The sequence below is a fragment of the Mauremys reevesii genome, linkage group 18 (genome assembly GCF_016161935.1).
Source record: "Mauremys reevesii isolate NIE-2019 linkage group 18, ASM1616193v1, whole genome shotgun sequence".
Classification (NCBI taxonomy): Eukaryota; Metazoa; Chordata; order Testudines; family Geoemydidae; genus Mauremys; species Mauremys reevesii.
The window spans coordinates 12,270,679-12,292,415 of NC_052640.1; the positions used below are offsets into that span (position 1 = coordinate 12,270,679).

General features: G+C 41.0%; 1 long non-coding RNA gene across 1 annotated transcript; it reads left to right on the forward strand.

The window, feature by feature from the left end:
• Positions 1 to 211: 211 nt before the first annotated feature.
• On the forward strand, positions 212 to 2,329 carry LOC120386008. The gene is made up of 3 exons (XR_005589481.1): positions 212 to 294; positions 716 to 770; positions 1,707 to 2,329. It is a non-coding gene; the product is annotated as an uncharacterized LOC120386008 (long non-coding RNA).
• The last annotated feature ends 19,408 nt before the right edge of the window (positions 2,330 to 21,737 follow it).

Genomic DNA, 21,737 nt, shown 5'->3' on the forward strand with positions numbered 1-21,737 from the left:
AGGGCAGGCAGCCCAGGGCATGAAGCAGCAGGTCTGCCCCCCCTTGCCTGCCTGTGATGGTGCAGTGCCCCCCAGGGTGGGGGGGGGACCATGACTGTCAGTAGCCACTACTGAGGCAAAGTGGGGAGTGGGATGGGGGGGTGGGGGGGGGGAGGGGGGAACCATTATAGGGGGGGGGCACGGGGTCAGGGAGGGGCGGGGGGCCTGCAAACGGGTCACCACCAGCCTGCCGAGGACACTCCAGGGCAGAACTGCGGGACAATCTGAGCCCAACCAGCAGGAGGCGCGGCAGGGGTGAGTACCGCCCGCTTACACTGCTGAATTCAAATAAATAAACTCAGTCAATTTTCTTGCATCATTCACCTTAGCTTTGCACTTATATTTCACCCATCACTATTATGGGCTGCAGAACGAGCCATTTGGGCTTACATAAGACATCCATTAAAGGTCTGTTGCTTTTCACTTAAGGAAAAAAAATGCAAGAGCCCTTACAGAGAGAAGCAGTTTCCAACTGGAAATGTTAGGGGGAGGAGGGAAAGCATCAATAGAGAGCAAGCACAGGATGTTAAACCTTTAGAATATTGCTATACAGGATATGAAAATCTCTTTTTCTATCTCAATATTGTGCTTTAAAAACAAATCACCTCTCCTGATGCAAATCCTATTCTAGCATTGTTCCATGCTGTTCCTTTCCACTCTCTAATGAATGCATTAGGGACATTACTGCGCAATCTGGAAGATCTGAAAGAAGAATTTTCTGTTGTGCTCAGGTATTTATTCTCCATAGTGCCACTTTGTTTCAGACCACATTTTATCCTTCAGGACAAGGTCTTATCTCAAAAGGGAATTACACAGCAGTCCATCAGCCTTAAATCATTTACTTTACACAGGTATGTCTGTCCTGAGAACCATTCAGAATGAAATGTTTCCAGTCGGAGGCCTGAATGATTTGGGTAAAAGGCAGCATTGAAGTCAGCATTAAGGAGGTCAATACTGGCTCCATATTCTCCTCAGACTCCTACTAGGCCAAAACAATTCAGAGAAAACAGTCTGTGCAAGCATGCAGACACAGCAGCATATTTACTGAGGTGTAGGGCATTAGACTGGGAATCAGGACATCTGACTTCTAGGTCAGCTCTGCTACTGAACTGCTGTGTGATCTGGGGCAAGTCACTTCACCTCATCTGTCTCTCCTGCCACCTTATTTGTCTGGATTGTCTATATTGAATTTGTAAGCACTTTGAACTGGTGTTCCCTATGCATTTTTTTTTAAAACAGCACAATAGGCCTTTAATTTTAGTTGGCGAGTCTAGACTCTACCATAATACCAATACTATTCACTCCCAGAGAGACCACTGAAACCACATAATCCTGCTCTGCCCTTCTAGATCTCCTTCCAGATGAGGATCTCAAGGCACTTTAAATTTATGAATTTGCCACTGACTTCAGCAGAAGCAGTTTAAGGCCCTCAGTGACATCCATCCACTAGGTAATTCATATAAATAAGAGGTGGATTCCCCCTTCCCCACATGCACACCTTGCAGAATAGATAAGTATAAATTACTGGCTCAATATCAAGTGTTACTAATGAAGGGATGTTATCCCTCTCTGCCTCATATTGTAGTAGTAACAAGACCTTCTCTTTCACCTATGTGTGTTTCCTTAATCAGATCATGTCAAACAGTGTCAGTCTATTTTATTTCCAGGATGAACAGGAAGGAATCGACCTTGGTTACATTATCCAAGTAATAAACACACGAATTGGCTGTCCTGGATACCTGCCCGGTGCAAGAGTGCTATGAGGCACAAAGCCAAATGCTTTAACTGCCTGGAGAAGTGTGGGTGGCTGGTATCTGTGCAAACCTGAAGGACTCAATTGCTTTAACAAAATCTCTCTCTTCCATCTTCATAATGGCTCCTGTCTTATAAGATCACATCATACTAGAACCTCTCCTCCCCACCCCCACCATTACCACAGTGGGAAGTCTCATCCACCAGTTACATTTCTTCTTTGATAAAATTCAGAGGTGTGGGGGAAAAAAATGAATTAACCAGTCACATGTAGCTATGCTAATCGTTATTGTTTGATTTTTCACCTTACCCACCCCCATTTGTTTTATCCATCTCGTGTCTAGTCACATGTAATGATCTTTATTCTGTGTGTGAACAAAAGGGCCCAGGTACTGTATAGGAATAGCACAAAAAGGCCCAGATTCCTATTCAGTGAGTGTAGGTGCTATTGTAATATAAATGAATTAAAATAATACTAATAATTTCCAAATAATTACAAAGGTGCAGTTAGGGTTCATTTCTAGATATGGTGCTTCCATTTCCCAAACCAGTTCACCACTCTTCAGCAGTGATCCTTTTCAACTTCCTTACAAAATACCACTCTGTCACTTGGTCCAGAATATAGTGAACTTGGGTAGATGCCGGTCACAGTATGGATAGAGAATGGTTTTGAATTCACTTCTGCAGCAAGTGAAAGTGAAATATTTGGGCAGAGTGACCAACCATCTCCATGCACTATAGACTAGGCAGTAACAGTACAGATTGCTTAAATCTTCAGGATTGAATGGAAAACTGCCTATGGGGTACTTTTGTGGCCCATATCACCATAGCACCACACAATTATTAATCGAGTTTATCTTCACAACATCTCTCTGAAGCAGGGAAGGACTACACCCATTTTACAGATGGGGAACAGAGACATGGGGTCAATTATACCCAAGATCTTAAGTTTAGCACGTCACAGCTGGGAATTAAACCCAGGTATCCCAAGCCCCAGTCCAGTAGCTTAACCCCAACACAATACTCCCACTCCACCCTCGTCCAGTTCTGTCTAACATACATAATATAGCACATGCCTGATCATCATTCACCTGAATGGCCTTTTCATACAGAGATACCTGTATTGCCAAGACATACACAAAAAGCTCAGCAGCAGAAACAGGGACAAAAGTTTATTCAAACAAAGGCAGTTATAATCTTGGGGAACCTTGTAGGCAACAAAGAAATTTTAGGTATAAATGAAGGCAAAAACTGCTCTTTGGTCAGAAATGACAGCTAATATATTGCCTTTCCTTGCCTGGGTGTATTTGCAAGTCTCTCATTTGAAACATAGTCAGCACTGAACTATTTTGAAGGGAAACTGAGGCACTCATGTCTAACATATCGGAGACCTGGAAAGGATAATGTGGCTGGGGTTAATAGTTTATATTAATGCAGTTCTGTACTCTGAGCGAACTCCAAGCAATTAGAGTAGCTTTCAATGAAGTTTCTTATACTGCTATAGAACCTAAACAACAGATTTTTGTATACTTTTTTTTTTTTTTTTTTAAAGGGAAACAGAATTCTTGACAGTTCATCTTATTTTCTTAGATAAGCAGCAAGAGTGGTGACAGACTGTAAAGGAAGGATTGTATTTATATAGCTTGACCAGATTTCAGTTTACATACATCTTCTGTATTAAATATAAAAATCTGATATAAACAGAGGGGAACCTGAATTAAAGTCCCCAGTAAAATATCCTGAGCATGTTTGTTTTGTATGTTTATGTGAACTGTGTGAATTCCTACTTCACAGAAAAGGCCTGATTCTCAGTTACAATTAAATCCCTTTTCCATCACCATCAAAACAAAGGGGCTTTAAATTGGGCAGATATGGCCCCCTGAGAATACCACCCAGGGAGACGGCTTCCCCAGCTTGTGAAGAGCTGGTCTAAGGGCTCTGTTCCCAGCCTCTACCATAGAGGATGCATCAGAGACATGGCTGGAATGCACTGCAATATGGCTATTTTTTTTCCAGGCTCCAAAGGGAGCCATAGCATGCAAAGTGTAAGTTAGTGAAGCCCTGCAGTTTCTCTAAGTTAGAGTGGGGGCCCGGCAGGCTCCTCCACAGCTTCAGAACACAAAGGGGACATATTAAGCCCTCCTCTCAGTCCCTGTCCTAAGTACACGACTAGAGCAACTGAGCACCAGCCCCAAAGATTCTATATTAGGTTTTCCACAAAGTATATTGAAATGCAACCCTGTCAAAATAATAATTATATTAATTAAAAAAAACCAGGCTGATGCTTATTCCTACCACTAAAAAGCTCCTGAACAAATGCAGAACTCTCCAGTCAGCAAAACAATAACAGAACAATTGATTTAATACCACACAAGTGAAAGAGCAGACAGAACTTGCAGGCCAAAATGTTAGCACGTGCAACAAGTCTTCTTCCAGGTGAGCATGAGTAATTGAGACTATTGTGGACAACACCCCTATATATTACACAGTGTTTTCTGTATTTGGACCCATAGAAGCAAGGAATTTGAAGGTAAGGCTGTAATGTAACATGCAGTATAGAGTACGTTCTCCAGCCCTCAGATAAAACAAGCTATGTTCTGTTGTCATTAAAAAGGTAGCTATGGATGTGTCTACCTTAGGATATGTCTGCTCTGGAACTAGAGGTGTAATTTCCAGTTCAGGTAGACATACCCATGCTAGCTCTGACTGAGCACTAAAAACAGAAGCATAGCCATGGCGGTGCAAGCAGTGGGATGGACTGGCCACCTGAGTACATACATAGGGTTTCAGACAGGATCAGACTTGGGGTGGCTCCCCCTCCCGCCACTTGTGCTGCTGAAGTTACACTGCTATTTTGGTCATGCTAGCTCGATCAGAGCGAGGGTGGGTACTTCTACCTGAGCTGGAAATTACACCTCTAGCTATAGAGTAGGCATACGCTTAGGAAAACACCACACAAAGTGAGCCATGGCATCAGGTGGTGGCACTGAATGGTCCCAAGAACATTGGAGATGTGATGCATACAAGGCAAGGCTTGCCTTTCTGTGCCTGAATGTTCCTCCCTGTACTTACATCTCAAACTGCTGTCAAACAAAGCAGGGAGAAAATTCTCCATTTGCAGGATGATACACAGCACCTGATAACCATCTCAGATTCCTGTGATGGATTAGAGACCATTAAATAAATACCATGAACACTTCTGTAGTTTACACTCAGACCTACGACTTTAAATTAATAGGAGTTGGGTGCCTAACCTGCTTATGTGCTTTTGAAAAATCTCACTGCCAATATGAATCTTTCGATTTCTAAAGATCTTTACAAATCTGGATCAAGGTCTAAATCACATTTGAAAAAGGGACTTAAGTGCCTTTGAAAGTGTTACCCCTAATCTCTGTTCTCACTCTGTAACATGGGTATAGTAATGATACTTTATACTCACTAGGTCTCTCACTTTTGAGGTTTTATTTACTTGAGCAATAACATTCTTGAAAGATATTATGCATGGAAGCCACTGCTAGGTGCCTGCCAATTTAACTCCAGTCTGATAGAGATGTGTGTGTGGGAATTTATTTTGTATTCTCTTAGAGCTGTGTTTTGTTTAAGTCCCTATAGCAAGGGTAGCTGAACTACACTGCATTCTGAACAGTTCATTTATTTCCAGAGTTCCTTGTATATCCTTTGCAAAAGGAAACTAAATCTTGTTCCAGCAGAAGAGAAAAGGGTTTCGTGATAGTTTCATTGTCCATTGGTCTGTGTAACCAAAAACAACCACCATTACCTATTATTTTGTGCAAGAAATCGTCCCTTTTCTCTGTTGAGCTGAATTGTCAATCTCTCCATGACAACAGAAATAGCATGATTCAGATTTGTTGGCACCATCCATTTGCTGTGGCAGAGCTGTGAGTCAGTCAAAGGGCAAGCTGCTGCATGATCCTTGGTGGTTTACTTTGAAGTCAAAAGCAAAGAAGGTGCATTTGTATGAAAAAAAGACTAAAAAAAGTAATTTAGGTTCAGAAAGCCACTTAACTTACTCACTTAACTGGAAACCTGACTATTCCAAAACAGTGTGTGTTGGGGACAGGGGCGAGAACACCCACACTTAGATGAAAGAGAGCTCCATTCCATTTCACAGTTCCTGTGGTCAGGATGACCTTACAGCAGGGGTTCTCAAACTGGGGGTCTGGACCTCTCAGGGGGTCGCGAGGTTTTTATGGGGGGGGTCACGAGCTATCAGCCTCCACCCCAAACCCCGCTTTGCCTCCAGCATTTATAATGGTGTTAAATATATAAAAGAGTGTTTTTAATGTATAAGGGGTGGGGTCACACTCAAAGGCTTGGTATGTGAAAGAGGTCACCAATACAAAAGTTTGAGAACCTCTGCCTTACAGTAACCAGAATCCAGACAGAAATACATAGTGTTGAGCAACAGCATCTGGGTTCTTAGTCTGCTCAGATTGAGTAGAAGTCATCTACGTTCAGACTAGGAGTCTTAAGCAGAGTCAAAGAAAAGAATACACAGAAGGGACATGAAGGCAGTTTTCTTATTCTGTTTTTTTTTTTAAATAAAAAAAGCATACAGTTCTAGATAATGTATTTTATACCAATCTTGTAATGTAACATATCAGAAAAATTACTTTGACTTTTTGGCAAAATGTCGTGCTGCAACAACACAGTCAAAACAACTCTAGTTATTCGTAGGACATACAGGAACAAACACACTGGTCTCTCCCACTTGAACAAAAAAAAAAAGAAAAGGATATAAACTAAACTCCATCTAGTTGGGGCTGGGATGAAACTTTCAGTGGACAGATTATTCCGTAACTACTTACTGTAGGATTACTTTCATCTTCCTTTGGAGCATCTGCTACTGAATATTATTGAACACAGTGCCACTTATGCTATTACAAATGGGAGTTTTATTCTTTACAGAATAGTGAATTTTAAAGTCAGGACCAAATAATAATTTAGGATCTTAACATTCATACTCTGTGAAAGAGCCAAAACTAAAAAACTTTGTTTAATTTTCAGTTGTCCTTCTACCCTTAAAATTTTTTTAGCTACATTTTTCAACAAAACGTTAATTTGAAATGAAATGTCAAAACGTTGCATAAGAGTCAAAATTAAACATTTTTACTTTTTGGGAATTTTTCTCTCCATATTTTTGGTGAAACTGTTCACCGAATTTGATCCAAATTTGCAAATAGTTTTGGCTGACCTGTAAACTGCATTTTCCTGATGAATCAACTATTTGTCTGAAAGTTTTTGCCCAGCTCTAGATCCGAACGTGTTCAAGTCTCAGACAGATCTTATTCCATCATCAGGCACCTGCTGCTGAAAACACTCCCCTTGCTTCCCAGAGCCTGAATCTGGGCTTGTCTAGTTTTAGCCTCCCTGTGCACTATAACTGTCTTTCTGGGTTGTGGATGGATAGGTCGTCTCTGAGGTAACCGTAACCCCTTAAGGGTCTTATACAATATGAAAATGACTTGGAACTGAATCCAGAAATGGGTAAGTAGCTAGTGCAGTTCACATATTCCTGCAGTATGCTCACACTGTCCTTTGTTGCTTGATAGCAAAAGGCAGCTAAGTGCTGTTGTAGTTTTCATGTTTCACATACATTGAATCTCAGACACAGTGAAGTTCAGTGGCCTAAACTGGAGGTGATGAAGGCATATATCACAGTGGCAAGGACACAGTCTGAGAAGAAAGGTCTGACTGAAGCTGGTTGAGAACATTCCTCACCAAGGTTGAGATCTGTGTCTCTGGGCACATTTCAGCCCCCCACCCCATGGGAATTTGTCACACCTAAAAAGTGATTATAATACTAACTGGTTTGCAACCTCAGCAGCAGTCACTACCACCCACTGTTAAACTGTCCAGACCCTTCAGCAATCAGCTCATCCTGATCTACTTCCCAGCAGGGTAGGCTTTTCTGCCACCCAGGACCCTGCACCCAGTTTTCTGCCAGCAAAAGCCAGTGGGACCTGTTAAGTCAAGCCCACTGTGTGACGAATAAGAATGATTCTAGTTTGAAGATCTGTCTTCTCTATTTACAGGTACTTAGACAAGGAATATCTGCACAAGCCAGACTGTCAAAAACAGCAGAAAATTTAGCATGATTCAGTGGGGGGGGGAGAGGGGAGAAAGAGTGCTTCAAGGAGCTAAAATTGATTTCTATGCCCATTAATCTGGGGAATATCAAGAGTGGGAAAGACTTAAGGTGAGTAAAACAGAGGTTTTTAGCTAGGTGAATTAAAACACAAGCTTCAAAAGAAAGTTACAGCAATAAGCCACAATCAATATGACCACTTAGGGAACAGTCAGGTTTAACCTTCAATTCTCTGCCAGCTATCTTGTAAAAATCAAGACATTAAATCATGACACTTGAACACAGGCTGAAAACGCTTTAATTTCTGCAGAGTCTGAAGGAGGGGGGAATAGCACTAGTGCTAAACTGCTTAACCATCTGTGTTCCTTATGTCTAGGACACACAGCTCCATACCAGAGAGAGGGCTTTAGAGTTGTTCCATAGAGAGAGGAAATACAAAATACAAACACTGATCTGATTCCTCTGCCCTACTCTGTTAAAAGCCACCATGCACATGAACAAGAAAAGAATAGCTAATAGTCTACCTAGACATGTGGTATGCAAAAACCAGAAACAGCATAACATGGAATGTCATACTCACTTCAGTGCACTGGACGACTCATACAGGAGCTTTGCTTCCAGGACTTCCCCCCACTGCCAAATACTGCAAGAACCCCTCTCCCTGAGATGGGATCTAGACAGTGAAGGAGAAAACCACATAAGGCCCTGTAGACTCCATATGTAGTCCCTTAAGCTGTTTTCCCCCATTGGTTTATGGGAGGGACAATGTGGCAGACACACTAAACCACTCTCGCTACACCTGCAGAGATCCCTGGGAGTGCTTCCGGAGGGGCAGAGGCAGCAGTCTCACCTTCTCTGGATAGGATTAAGGAATTTAGGATATGGCACTAAATGAATAACTACTACAGTATGTAGCAAGTGAATAATTCTGCCAAGTACAGAATTCTCTCTTTGTCTGTTAGAGGTTTAACTATTACGCAATTTTGATTTACATTTAAATTGAAGTGGAGATATTCAGCTCTGAGACAGAGTCCATAGAAGTTGTTAAAAGCATTTGCAATATTTCCAAATGCAAAGTAACAGTAATATTATGCTACAAAAGTACTTTCTTGCTGTTACCAAAAGTGGCAGTTGACAGTGAGGTCTTTAGTGATCTTTAATTGATATGCCATTACCTCTACTATTTCACTTTCGCTCAGCATGAGCATAACCAGATGTTGTATTTTCAGAACAGGAAAATGAGGTGTCAAAGCGAAGGCATGGGAAGGTGATTGCACCAACTCCCCAACACAGTAAAAGATAAGGTGAGATCAGGGTGAAAGAGAAAATAGCATAAGAAACATGGGACTGCTGCCTTTTGGTCAAAGCATAAGCCTAGGGACCAAAATATTTAGGTGGAGCTGTGTACAATATCCAGAACAACACTCACTTGTGTTTTAGGATTCATTACAAAAATAGAATTTCAGAAGAGGTTTAGAAAAATGGATCACGTAAATGGGACCTGATTTCTTGTGAACTTGGACTGGGGAATGGTTGTGCATTGAAACGAATATGGAACTGAGGGGAAATATGAAGCACATAGAGAGGTATAAAGCATTCACTACTTTTGAACTCTTAACTAGAAACAATTAGGGCTTGATTTGCAGAGTGACTGAAGACTGGCATCTCAATTAGAATGAGGGCTCAGTATCCCTGTATTCCAAATTGGTATCCCGGTATGCCAAACTGGGCACTCAAATTTACCATTTTTATCAGCTGGTTGTTAGATTTTGTGTCAGCTTCTTACTTTTTTTCTTGTCATATTAATAATAAAGGATGCAGGGCCAATCTTTATGCCCAATCACATCAGTGTAAATCCAGAGTACCTGCATTTGCTCTTGGAGTCACTGTAGATTTACACTTATATGGCTGAGAGTAGAATTCCAAGGACACAATTTGGCCCACTGCATGCAAACAAATATACCTACATGAAATGATACTGCAGTTATTAGCAACCGATTAAATCTGTGCTTTTTTAATGGTCATGTATTGCTCCATTACGATCCACAACGATGGCTTAGCATTTAAGCTCTGGACTTTTATTTTATTTTTTTATTTTTATTTTTTTTACACACACATAAAGTGGAAGCCAAATCTAGATTTAAATTTGGGCAAGTATAAAGTACACTGGAGAGATTAATGCCTCAAGTCAAAACTGCAGCTCGCATTTAACATATTCTTTTTAAAATCTAAATAGGAAAGGTTATAACAAAATTTTACTACAACCAGGAAGCAGGAAAAAAAGGATTAAATGGAAGCATTTTATTTTATTTAAATCATCTTGATGTACTTGACTGTCTGAAAATCTAATAAAAATAATTTAAAATGGTGATGAACGTGCACAGTAAAAAGAGGAATGATCTAACTAGAAGAAAATTGCCTCATCCTACTTTCTTCTCAGAAGAAAGGACTGAAGCCAATTTTACTGCTGCAATCTCTGCATCCACTTTTGGTTTGAAAACACATGATCTTTAGCAGCACTGAAGTTTCTCACGTAAGTGGTCATTTGCTCAGCCTATGTAGTAAACAGATGTAACCTAAATTTTCTTTTCGTTTCCTAATCATAACATCAGCTCCTCAGTCTCCTGTGTGTCAATTGCCAGCACGAAACATGAACTGGTCCCAATTTTACCTGATCCTTAGTGCAAGCATAATGCTGGGACCCATGCATAATATACATCTCCATTCAAGTAGAAAGTCTCACTATTTATGTACCACTTAAGTCCTATTCTGAGGGCTTCAACTGGACATATGCTGAATTTCACCCCAGATGCACTGTATGGGTTTATACTTTGTGTGCCATTGTTTAAAAGACACCGAGTCTCACAGCATGGACTAAATTTTCATATCCAAGGTATTTGTTGTCACACCATACACTTTAAAAACAGTCAGTTTTGGATTAAGCAGAATATTTTTGGTTGCTCAGCCAGCTATAGATCTGGTCAGAAATCTTCCAACGGAACATTTTTCCATTGAAAAGATACCAATTAGTTGAAAACAAAAGGTTTCATAGAGACATGTTGCTTTTGACTAATCTTCTGAACCAACACAGCCCAAGCAGGTTCCCTAATTTCCTGCAAGCTTGCTTGTCTGACTCCTCAGCAGCCTGCCTGAAGGACTGCATTGAAGCTGGGGCCCCAGGCTTTCAGTGTCCATGGCTCCGGTGTAGCTCTGCCATGCAGACAGGATGGATCCAGTATTGCTGCTACTACATTTTTTCCTGTCTGAATATACATGCTCAGAGACAAATATAGGTGCCTGCCTGAGAATATGTATTCAGACTATAGAAGTTACAGCCATGCAGGTAAGAAACATAAAACCTGTGGCATGGATTTTCCCATGACATGCGACTCCACAAAACAACCACACTGCTCCAATAACTAATAAAGAATGCTTGCAATCAACAGTGCATAGGCAAAACAAGCCAGAGGCTGGATTTGGTCACATAAATCGCTCACAAAACTATTGTGAAAAGAAAAAAAATGGAAAATCTATACCAAAGGTTACCAGACAATTCACCAAGCACTAACATAAGTTATTCAACCAGCCCTAGTTTGATTTATCGATCCATATTAGGGTTTTTATAGAGCCCGTCAACTTAGTATCTAAGCTGCTGTATTCTTTCCAGTTAGCTGGCATTACTAGGTTTCTCTTTTTCCCCAAGACTCATCATTCTGTGGATATATAAGGATTCCCTTGTGCCCCTCTGAGTCTAGAATTATAAAATGATGTACCTTGTTGTTTTATCAGTACTAAGAAACACTCACTTGTGGTTCATTATACTTGCTATGACCAGAGACAGCATTTTATAATTCTAGAAAAAGACAGGCCTTATGGTATTATTAGGTCATAGAATATCAGGGTTGGAAGGGACCTCAGGAGGTATCTAGTCCAACCCATTGCTCAAAGCAGGACCAATCCCCAACTAAATCATCCCAGCCAGGGCTTGGTCAAGCCTGACCTTAAAAACCTCTAAGGAAGGAGATTCCACCACCTCCCTAGGTAACCCATTCCAGTGCCTCACCACCCTACTAGTGAAAAAGTTTTTCCTAATATCCAACCTCCCCCACTGCAACTTGAGACCATTGCTGCTTGTTCTGTCATCTGGTACCACTGAGGACAGTCTAGATCCATCCTCTTTGGAACCCCCTTCAGGTAGTTGAAAGCAGGTGTTGAAACACACACAAGACGTCATTTTGTGAACAGACAAGGAGGAGGTAGTTAGTTTAACCTCCTGCAGTTTCTGCTATATTGGAATGTTCCAAACAAAATGCTCCTTCTCTGTCCATTTGCTTCTTTTCAGTGCTCTTTTGACTACCACACCTTTTACAACTGTAACTTCCATGTGACGATTCTGCTGCATGAAATATCATTTCTTGGAGATGACAATGCACTTACAATGTCAATGGTGTTGCAATTGGTGAGATTTCTCCAAGAGATTTAAAGTGAAATACCTTTACATGAATCTGCATTTTGTTACCCTAAAACTTAATTTCTTAACTGTTACTTGCTGCGTATTGATTTTGAAAGTATCAGCAGGCTCATGTATTTTTTTCCAAAATATAGAAAAAAAACTGTATATTTTTTGAAGACTGTGAAATTACTGAATTGGTTTATAATCTTTAACCTAAATACCTGTATCATTCGAAATCAGAGATCGGCAAGCCATTTGCAGCCATTATAAACATATCCAAATAATACATGCTATGTTGGGAGGCATTCGAACTGGACTACATTTCACTTGGGATTGATGTTTCATTTGGAATTAAGCCATAATCTGACTTTTCACTGGAGTAAAAGGAGACAGTGGGGTGGGGGTGGGGGTGGGGGTGGGGGGAAACAAACAAACATGAAGGTCTTCAGAAAAACCATCTGATTTTGTTTCAAATGAGCATAATTAGATTTGGTCAAAATGATCTCCAAGCCCTAGTGCTTTGACTGTTTTGTCCTAAACTGATAGTTCCCTGTCAGATATGCAACACACTGGACTGGTAGATGCGATCATGGCTTCCTCTAGTGTCTGCTGGCATCAACTATAACAGCTTCCCCAGTGAAGGAGCTCTCGGTTAGCTCAAGTGGTGTAACTGGGTGTTTTTGGCACTGACGGTCACTGGATTCTGCTCATGAATGCGGTGTCTGTATGTGTATGGCGATGGAGCATTACAGATACACAGGGCCCAAAGCTTCTACTTTGCACATCTGTTTTTCCATATTTAAAGGGACAGCTGAACAAATATTGGTTAGTTCAGGAACACAAACTACCCAGTGTGCCTGGGCAGAAAGCCATATGCCCGAATGGACTGTTTAGCTCATGCAAATAAATAAGCAGGCATGTTTTGGGGGCACATTAGTGTAGGATGTGAAAACTTGAGAACTGTACTTTACAGGCTCATGTAAGCTATGAAAGTATCAGCAAGATTAAAGATCGCTGCAATATACAGGTGTTGCCACTGGATACCTCAGAGTTGCCCCAGAGGCTGCATTGAAACACGTGGACAATATAGAAAGGAAGGCAATTTGGAAACCAGCTGCAATCATGGCCCCTTATTTCCTTATTTCCCTTATAAATAAATCCCAGTTTACATTCCTGGCTGAGACACTAGGTGCACCTGGACAAGGCATGGGGTACTTAGAGGTCCTACTCTGTTTGGAAGCCCTATGTATTGTATTTTTGAGCTATAAATCTGAGCCATTTGACATCAAACTCCAAATCGGATTGATGCAACTCTGATTTTCAGATTGATGTCTGCACAGTGAACATTGCATATAATGATTAATGCATCTTGTCAAATTTGAGGCATATTACTGAACTTAAATTTTTAAGGGCCTGACTCTGCAAGTCCCATGTTCTGCTTGCATACTGTGAAAAAACAATACAACAAAACCTTCATAAAACTGCATATGACTCAGAAAACTAATTTCTGGGGCTTGCACAGATTTCCCTGTTTTTTTTTTTTTTTTTGCAGAAATGAGCCCTGTTAATTTAAACCATCTGAAATGGCAATGGAAGGACTGCTATTATGCAGATCTGCTGGCCAAAATGGGAGAGTACAGGACCACAACACAAGCTACTGCAAAGTTCAGGCTGCATTAGTGTCTGCAGAGCAATTCCACTTCCATCTTTTGGCCTGGGGTGGAATAGATCCTTTCCACCCTGGCCACTCACAGAAGAGGAGAGTGTACTGGGCCTGTGGGGTCATTCCATGCTTAGGAAGCATGGAAGAAGGTACAGAAATAGGAGTGGGAGCACAAAAGACATGTGGTGGTAAGGCTGGCAGTGTTGCTAAAGTGAAAGAGATGATGGGGAAGAAGCATAATTAATAAGCTCCAAGAGTTAGCCCAGGCTGCAAGGCCATGCAAAGCTGCACAAGAGGTTTGAGATGGTGGACAAGGGGGTGACATGGTCCAACTTCTGAGCAAAAAAAGCGAGGGCGAGAGCAGGGGCGGCTCTAGGAATTTGGCCACCCCAAGCACGCCGGTCCCGCGGCTCCGGTGGACCTCCTGCAGACGTGCCTGCAGAGGGTCCGCTGGTCCCGCGGCTCCGGTGGAGCAGAGGTCCACCGGAGCCGCGGGGACAGCAGACCCTCCGCAGTCATGCCTGCGAGAGGTCCACCTGTCCCGCGGCTCCAGTCGACCTCCCGCAGGCATGACTGCGGAAGATCCGCCGGAGCCGCCTGCCGCCCTGCCGGCAAAATGCCGCCCCAAGCATGCGCTTGGCGCGCTGGGGTCTGGACCCGGCCCTGGACGAGAGAGAGAGTTTGCATGGGCAAACCAGAGAGCTGTACTTTGGCTGTAAGGACCAAACACTCTATAAACTGATAAAATATAAAGCGGAGACTATTATTATACTATTAATTTGGCATTACATCTGTATTTATTTAACAAGATATACCTTTACTAGTTGATGATGTGAAAAAACAAAATTGCTTTTGACACCTCCAGAATATGAGCTTTGGAGGAGTGAGTGGTATTGCCACAGCAGTTCAGTTGGAAAAGAGATTTCTGATGGACAAGCAGACAGATGAGAATTTTATTATAGGATCCGGTCTTTGCTTGTTTCCCCACCCCCCCAAAAAAGGAATTTACAAGATAAATGGAGGGTTTTTTTCATCTTAAACTAGGATTATCAGATAGCAACTGTGAAAAAATGGGACTGGGGTGGGGGTGGGGGGTAATAAGCACCTATATAAGAAAAAGTCCCCAAAAATGTGACGGTCCATTTAAAAATGGGACATCTGGTCATACTATCTTAAAACACACTTATTCGTATATGCAGTCTTCATTCAAGGGAGCACTACCAGATGGGATCGATCATTCTGGAAAAAAACAACAACTTTCCATTGTTCACTAATCTGTCTTTGTCTTCTCTTTCCCTTTTTCTTATTTTGATGGGAATTTAGTACTGGTGTCAGCCTGAGAGTCATGGACACGGATGTCCTCTGTTTACCAACAGAGCAGGTAAAATGAAGGCAGTAGCAGTGCATGCTTCCCCACAATGAGATAAGCAATATGCTTCAAGCCCAGTTTGGTTGGATCATCTGTAAGGTTGAGAGGTGAGTTCAGCCTTCATGTCCATTGAGTCCTTGATGCCTCTGAGACTACAAACAGGCTCCAGTGATATCAATTATAACTGTGCACTAGCAACTGCCGCGAGATAGCTACCTCATTTCCCATGGGCCACTAAATAGCCAAAGATGGCAACCAGTAGCTTGGCTTTTTCATATTTGGTGTTTGACCTCAAAATAATATTGACTTGGTGTAAGGAGCATCGTTTGACAGATCCACCTAATAAACTATGAGCTGAAAAATGAAAGAATGATCCAATCTCTGGAATAAAGTGATGACACCTATTCATTAAAGTGAGATTTGATGAATATGGTTATTATCTATGAAACACAAGAACATAATGAGAAAGCATTAGAAGACAGTGAACAAATTAATTTATAAAGCAGAGAGGCTGTTGTTATGATGGGGAAAGACAGATACAAATAGCTGATTGCCAAGGGCTGGGTGCTTTTTCTTATCAATATGAACCTTTTGGTTTTAAGATTTATGGAGAACACATTTCAGCTTTCAGCTGGGTAGCAAAATGCTTCTTGTTTGAAAAGCTGAAGAACATATTTTAGAGAGAACAGATCAACTCATTCAGGATTTCTTAGCAATTCTAATATAGTGCTGGGTCTATAAACTCACTGATAAATGCACCAGTGAAGTGGTTTGCAACAGCAAGAAGTCCCTGAATTGAATTTTGAAGCTCTTGATATAGACATAGTGAACATCAGTGTAGTCAGATTTAGTTTGAAGCATGCCTCAAAAAAATGCAAGCCAATTTATATTTTGCAGAAAATATTAAGAAATATTCAAGGTATGAGCTCAAATTCCTGAATGTTGATCCCTTCGCCCTGTACTTTCATGCTACTGCTCTGGGACACAAGACACTACCCTGCTTGGTTTTTCAGGGATCAACAGAGAGAAAGAAGGTTCAAGCAATGCATTACTTAATTCGTCCAGTGTGGTCTAATATGGAAGGCAGGGTGGTCTAGTGGATAGAGCACTGGATTGAGCTCAGGAGACCTAGATCCTATTCCCATCTCTGCCACTCGCCTCTTGAGGGGCCTTGGGTAAGTCACTTCACCTACCTATGCCTTAGTTTCCTCATCTGTAAAATGGGGATAATGATACTGATCTCCATAGTAAAGTGCACTATGGAAGCACAGTACTATATACTGGGGGGAGGGATAGCTCAGTGGTTTGAGCATTGGCCTGCTAAACCCAGGGCTGTGAGTTCAATCCTTGAGGGGGCTACTTAGGGATCTGGTACAAAAATCAGTACTCAATGACCTTTCAGGGTCCCTTCCAGCTCTTAGAGATAGGTATATATTATTATTATAACATTATCATCCTTCAAGTGCCAGGCGTGGTGTAGTGCCCAGTTTACCCATTTTAGCAGTGTTCCACGGTCCCAAGGGAATATGGTAAGACAAATGCAAGGGGTTAATAAAAGATGCCAGCAGCCGGTTTTGAGGGAAGTGCATGGTGCTCTTTTAGGCCCTTCACTGACTTCAATGGGCTTTGGGTCAGAGCACTATGGAGCAGCAGTCAGGGTGTGCTCAGGGCCGACGAGAGGTGGGGGAAGCCGGTACAAATTACCGGGGCCCGGCGGTCCGGAAGGGGGCCCACTTCGTCGGCCCTGTTTAGCCAGTCCGCCCTTGCTGGGGGGCTCGAAAAATTTTTTCCCACCGGGGTCCGAACCCACTCTCAGTGGTCCTGTACTGCCTCCAGGTCTTATCGTTCACATGCTAGATGGCTCAGGCATTCTCTGTATATCTACTGTCACTCAACTGTCTTGCTCACCCCCTCCATGCCTCGCACCCAGAAGGGCAGAATTTTGCCATCAGTTTGCACAAACAGTTCTACTGCTATTGCACGTTAAGGACTTCCTTGGAGGTGCTTTTAAGATGGTAGGTACTGGATTATGAATGCATTGTATTATTTCATTACCTACAGTGCTGGGACTGTTCCTCCAGTCTACAATAACATTCCTTCAGATTGTTTCAGGGTTGTAATGGTATGCGCTACATCATTCCATTATAAGCCCATATTCTAAGGTGCTTCTGAGTTAAGAAACTACATCCTGATTGAACTATGTTCTGCTATGAGTTATACAGGTTTAGATCATTAAATTACTTTGGATTTACACCAGAGTAAATCAGCCCCAAACCTAACCCACTATCTTTTACTTACTGCTTATTTTCTGAGCCCAATAGGGACATTTTTTTAAAGTGATAATATTCCATTTGAGTTATCAGCTTATAAAAATGGTGGTTTTCAGTGGCTAAGCCATTTTCCAGACAGACACTTTATTTTTTGTGCTCTGGGCTAACTTAAGAAATAGCCTTTTAAAAGCATTTCAAATTCTCCCCAATGAACACAAAGTGCCTGTGATACAAATTAAGGGTCAGATTTTCAAAAGTGCCTAAGGAGCTTAAAAGCAAAAGTGCTATTGAAAAAAAAAATCCATAGGATTTACGCTCCTAAATCAGTTTGGAACTTTTGAAAGTCTCTCTCCAAGACATTTATTTTTGGAAATAAAGTTACAATTTTTAAACCGTGTTCTACACCTACACAGCATGCTATTTCCAAATGCATTTGTGCTGACACCTTGATCTCTGGATATTGGCACATACAAGCATGCAGGTATCTGGAGCTGTGTTTAATTTCAGCAATGAGAATGCTCACTGCCATGAAAGGGTTAGTGCCCCATCTCTCTCTCTCTCTCACACACACAGATAATTCCACATACACGTGAGAACATTCAAATAGATGCAGCCCGGTCAACTTATTTGAATCTCACCACAGAAATTTACTGCAGAACCCCCACCACCTCTCTCATACAAACACACAGAGAACACACACTGTCTAACTTGACAGTAACATTTTAGTTAAAAGCAAAGTGTGCCCATCTCCTTGGTTACAACAGATGGAATTTTTCAGATGCTGCATCAACACATCATTTGCTGAAGTCATTTAAATGCAGGTCGTTTTTTCTAAACTATTTCTTTAATAATCAAAATTGCTAATGCAATGCACTTCATTCTCTTTTATAAACTTCCAGAGTATAACATTAAAGACTAATAAATGCAATTATCTGACCAAAGAAGAGAAACCCCAGCTGGCCCTTGGCTGAAAGTCTGTTAGACTGGCACAGTCTACTACACCACACTACACGGAATACCAGATGTTGTCTCTCCTGCCAACCAGTTCTTGACCTTTCACACTGTTACAACTGCATTCCTCCCTTACCAGTAAAATAGAGTAGATTCTGATACAAGGCTGAGGAAAGTCCATCATAATGCGGAAAATCACCACTCACTGCAACATATCATTTCTTGGTAACTAGCGTAAATGAGTCCTCAAAGATGTATTTACAGAGCTAGACAGCTGTACAGGAACAGAAATGGCATGCCTCTGCCCATCGGTGGTGGTAAAAATCACATGCTATTTATAATTAGACTAGTGGAGGTTTAAAAGAGGAAAAAATGAAATTGTTCTCTGCAAAGCTTTAAAACCATAGATAGTGCCTTCGCTAAATTACAGTGGGAGGCAAGATGCCAGACTAACAAGAAGTGCTGCTTAATTCATCTGCTGTGCCAGTCAGTACAAACGCATTAAAAGGGTCATTAAAATGCAGTTCTTCAAATCTCTATAATTAAAAAACAACCAAACCAAACAAAAACAGCCAAAACATTGTTACTGTATCTGCAAGAAGATTAGGGCCATGTGCCTGTACCACGGTTCTTGCCGAGTAAGCAGCACACTGCTGTGCACCTTGGTATAAGAAGGTGCAATGAATCTCCAAGTAGAACTTTACATTACATTGTGACAATGTTCCAAATATAAAACTCACTTCCAGAGATTGGGATTAGATCTTGTAGTTCTGTGCCTCTACCATCTCTGCTTTTACCCCTACATCTAAACATTCGATCTTAATTGGCTAAATTCTGTGTCCCAGGTCCACAGCTGCAAGCCAATGACTGCTCCATCAGAGAACACAATTTGGTTCTCTAAGGTTGTGAGAAAGGATTAAACTAAAATAAGTGGCAGGTTTTTGACTTGCTTGAAATAAAAACGCACCAAGTAAGACCAGGAGCAGAATCTGGGAGTACTGAAAGCTAACAGGTTGCATGCACCATTATTTATTTACATACTACTACTTTGTAATAATAAAAATGACAATTCAATAATAATCATCAATAACCATAATAATTTGTCCTTATGTAGTGCTGCTGATCCACGGATCTAAAAGTGTTTTGCCAACACTAACTGGCACTCTGATTTGGCAAAGCATTTAAGCACCTGCTTAAGTCTCATGGAGATCAGTGGGATTTAAACATAGGTTGAAGCGTTTTGCTGAATTAGGGCCTAACTCTTTCAACACCAGAGATCGTTTGATCCACTGCTCACATGCAGAATATTGAGCGTGTAGCCAAGGGAAGGAGAATGAGTGAGTGATAAACAGAACTAATTAATACTGTGACATGCTTTCCAACTTCAGGGTTGCACTGGAATCTATGTGGATATATTTTCTACCAAGAACACAGTGTTCAAAACCCAATTCCTACTGCTCTGAGCTGCTTCTTTGCAGGAATCTGGAGAGATTAATATCCAAATAAAGTGCAGGGCCTTTATCATGCCTGGGGCCAATATTCCAGAAAGCCTCCATGGCTTTTATACTGTAGTAGTACAGGGGGAAGTAGTAACAAATACACAAATGCCTTTTGAATTAATTTGAAAAAAATATACAGAAGTTGTTTGACTCGAGCACTTCTTAACTTTCTAAGCATGTCACTAGAATTCAAGATTATCTGCTGATTTATGAGGTTTCCCTTTAACTCTTGGGTTTGGTGAATCTCAGCAGCCAGCCTTTCAAAGCAAGATTACATCAGAGTATTTAACTAAACAAACTTCCAATTCATTTCCCAGAGAAGTAAATGGGAATTTTTATAATCTCTGTAATTAAAACAAACAAACAAAAAACCCCAGAACAATTTCCCCCATTGTTCTGGAATGAGACAATAAAAGCTCCCCCAGCTACTCACTTTCCTGACTTCAATCTGCCAAACTTAATTTAAAAAAATACCAACCACCCTGCCACCGATTTCTATGTCAGCTTTTGTTCTTCTCATGTATTGACTTAAACAAGGTAAGGAACAACCGTGAAATTCCGATAGAGTATTTGACGCTTTCGCATCCTTGTGAGCAGTAGTCTCTCTTTCATCCACCAAAGCTTCAAAACCTTTATGCTTGTAGCTCATCAGCATAGGAGAGTCAGGCTGAGTGAGAAAGCCCCTAAGTCCTTTACATTCTAAAAGGATAGTTCTGCCAACTCAATGGGTGCATTTCTTTTTCAGCCTCAGTTTTTAACAAATAGAATGGATGGATACTTTGGAAGACATGTATTTTTATAATTTTTTTGCTGTCTCTGTTAGAGACTGTTCCAATTACTTTCCCTTTAAGTAAGCATTCTGTTCTCCCAAAACAAAAAGAACTGACGCAAGAGTCTCAAAGTCTACTGAATGGCTAGAAATCTTTTGATCTATAGGATGATAAAAAGCTATTTCTGGGAGCGCAATTCTCTGGATGTACATGGTGAAGACAAATAATGGTAAAAGGCACATCATTTTTCTGACAGGTTGAGAGGTATAGTTCTTAAATACCCTAAACCACAGCAGGATCCACCACACTGACCTCTGGGAAAAGTTCTAAGTAAGCAAAGACAAGAGCTGGATGAAGTTTTTCAGCCAGAACACTTTTCACTGGGGGGGGGGGTGGGAATGCAGATTCAGGTAGACTGAACTTTGTGAATTCATGTTGAATTCACTGAATTTTTTTCATGCAAAAACAAAAATTAAGAAAAATCAGAACTTTTCATTTTTCTGATTTGAAAGGTGTTTTTTAAAAAAAATAAATTTGAATCACATTTCAAAATGAAACTTAAAAAATTTCATTTCAGGTCACACAAAGTGTTCCATTTGATCTGAAACTATTTTATTTGACTTTTTGGTTCACCAAAATTTTGAAAAATTTTCACGACGCTCTAGCGAAGACTGAAAGACAGGTGCCCAAATTTGGTACTTTGAACTGTGGTTCGGTCCATTAGGCGCAAGCAGCAGTTCATCTTCTTTCTGATATAATTCTGTCCTTGTATACATCTCTCTCTTCAATATAATTGGAGAAAACCAGATCTTTTTATTGTTATAAAGGGAGAGTTTTATATGAAGCTAATCTACCTAAATTC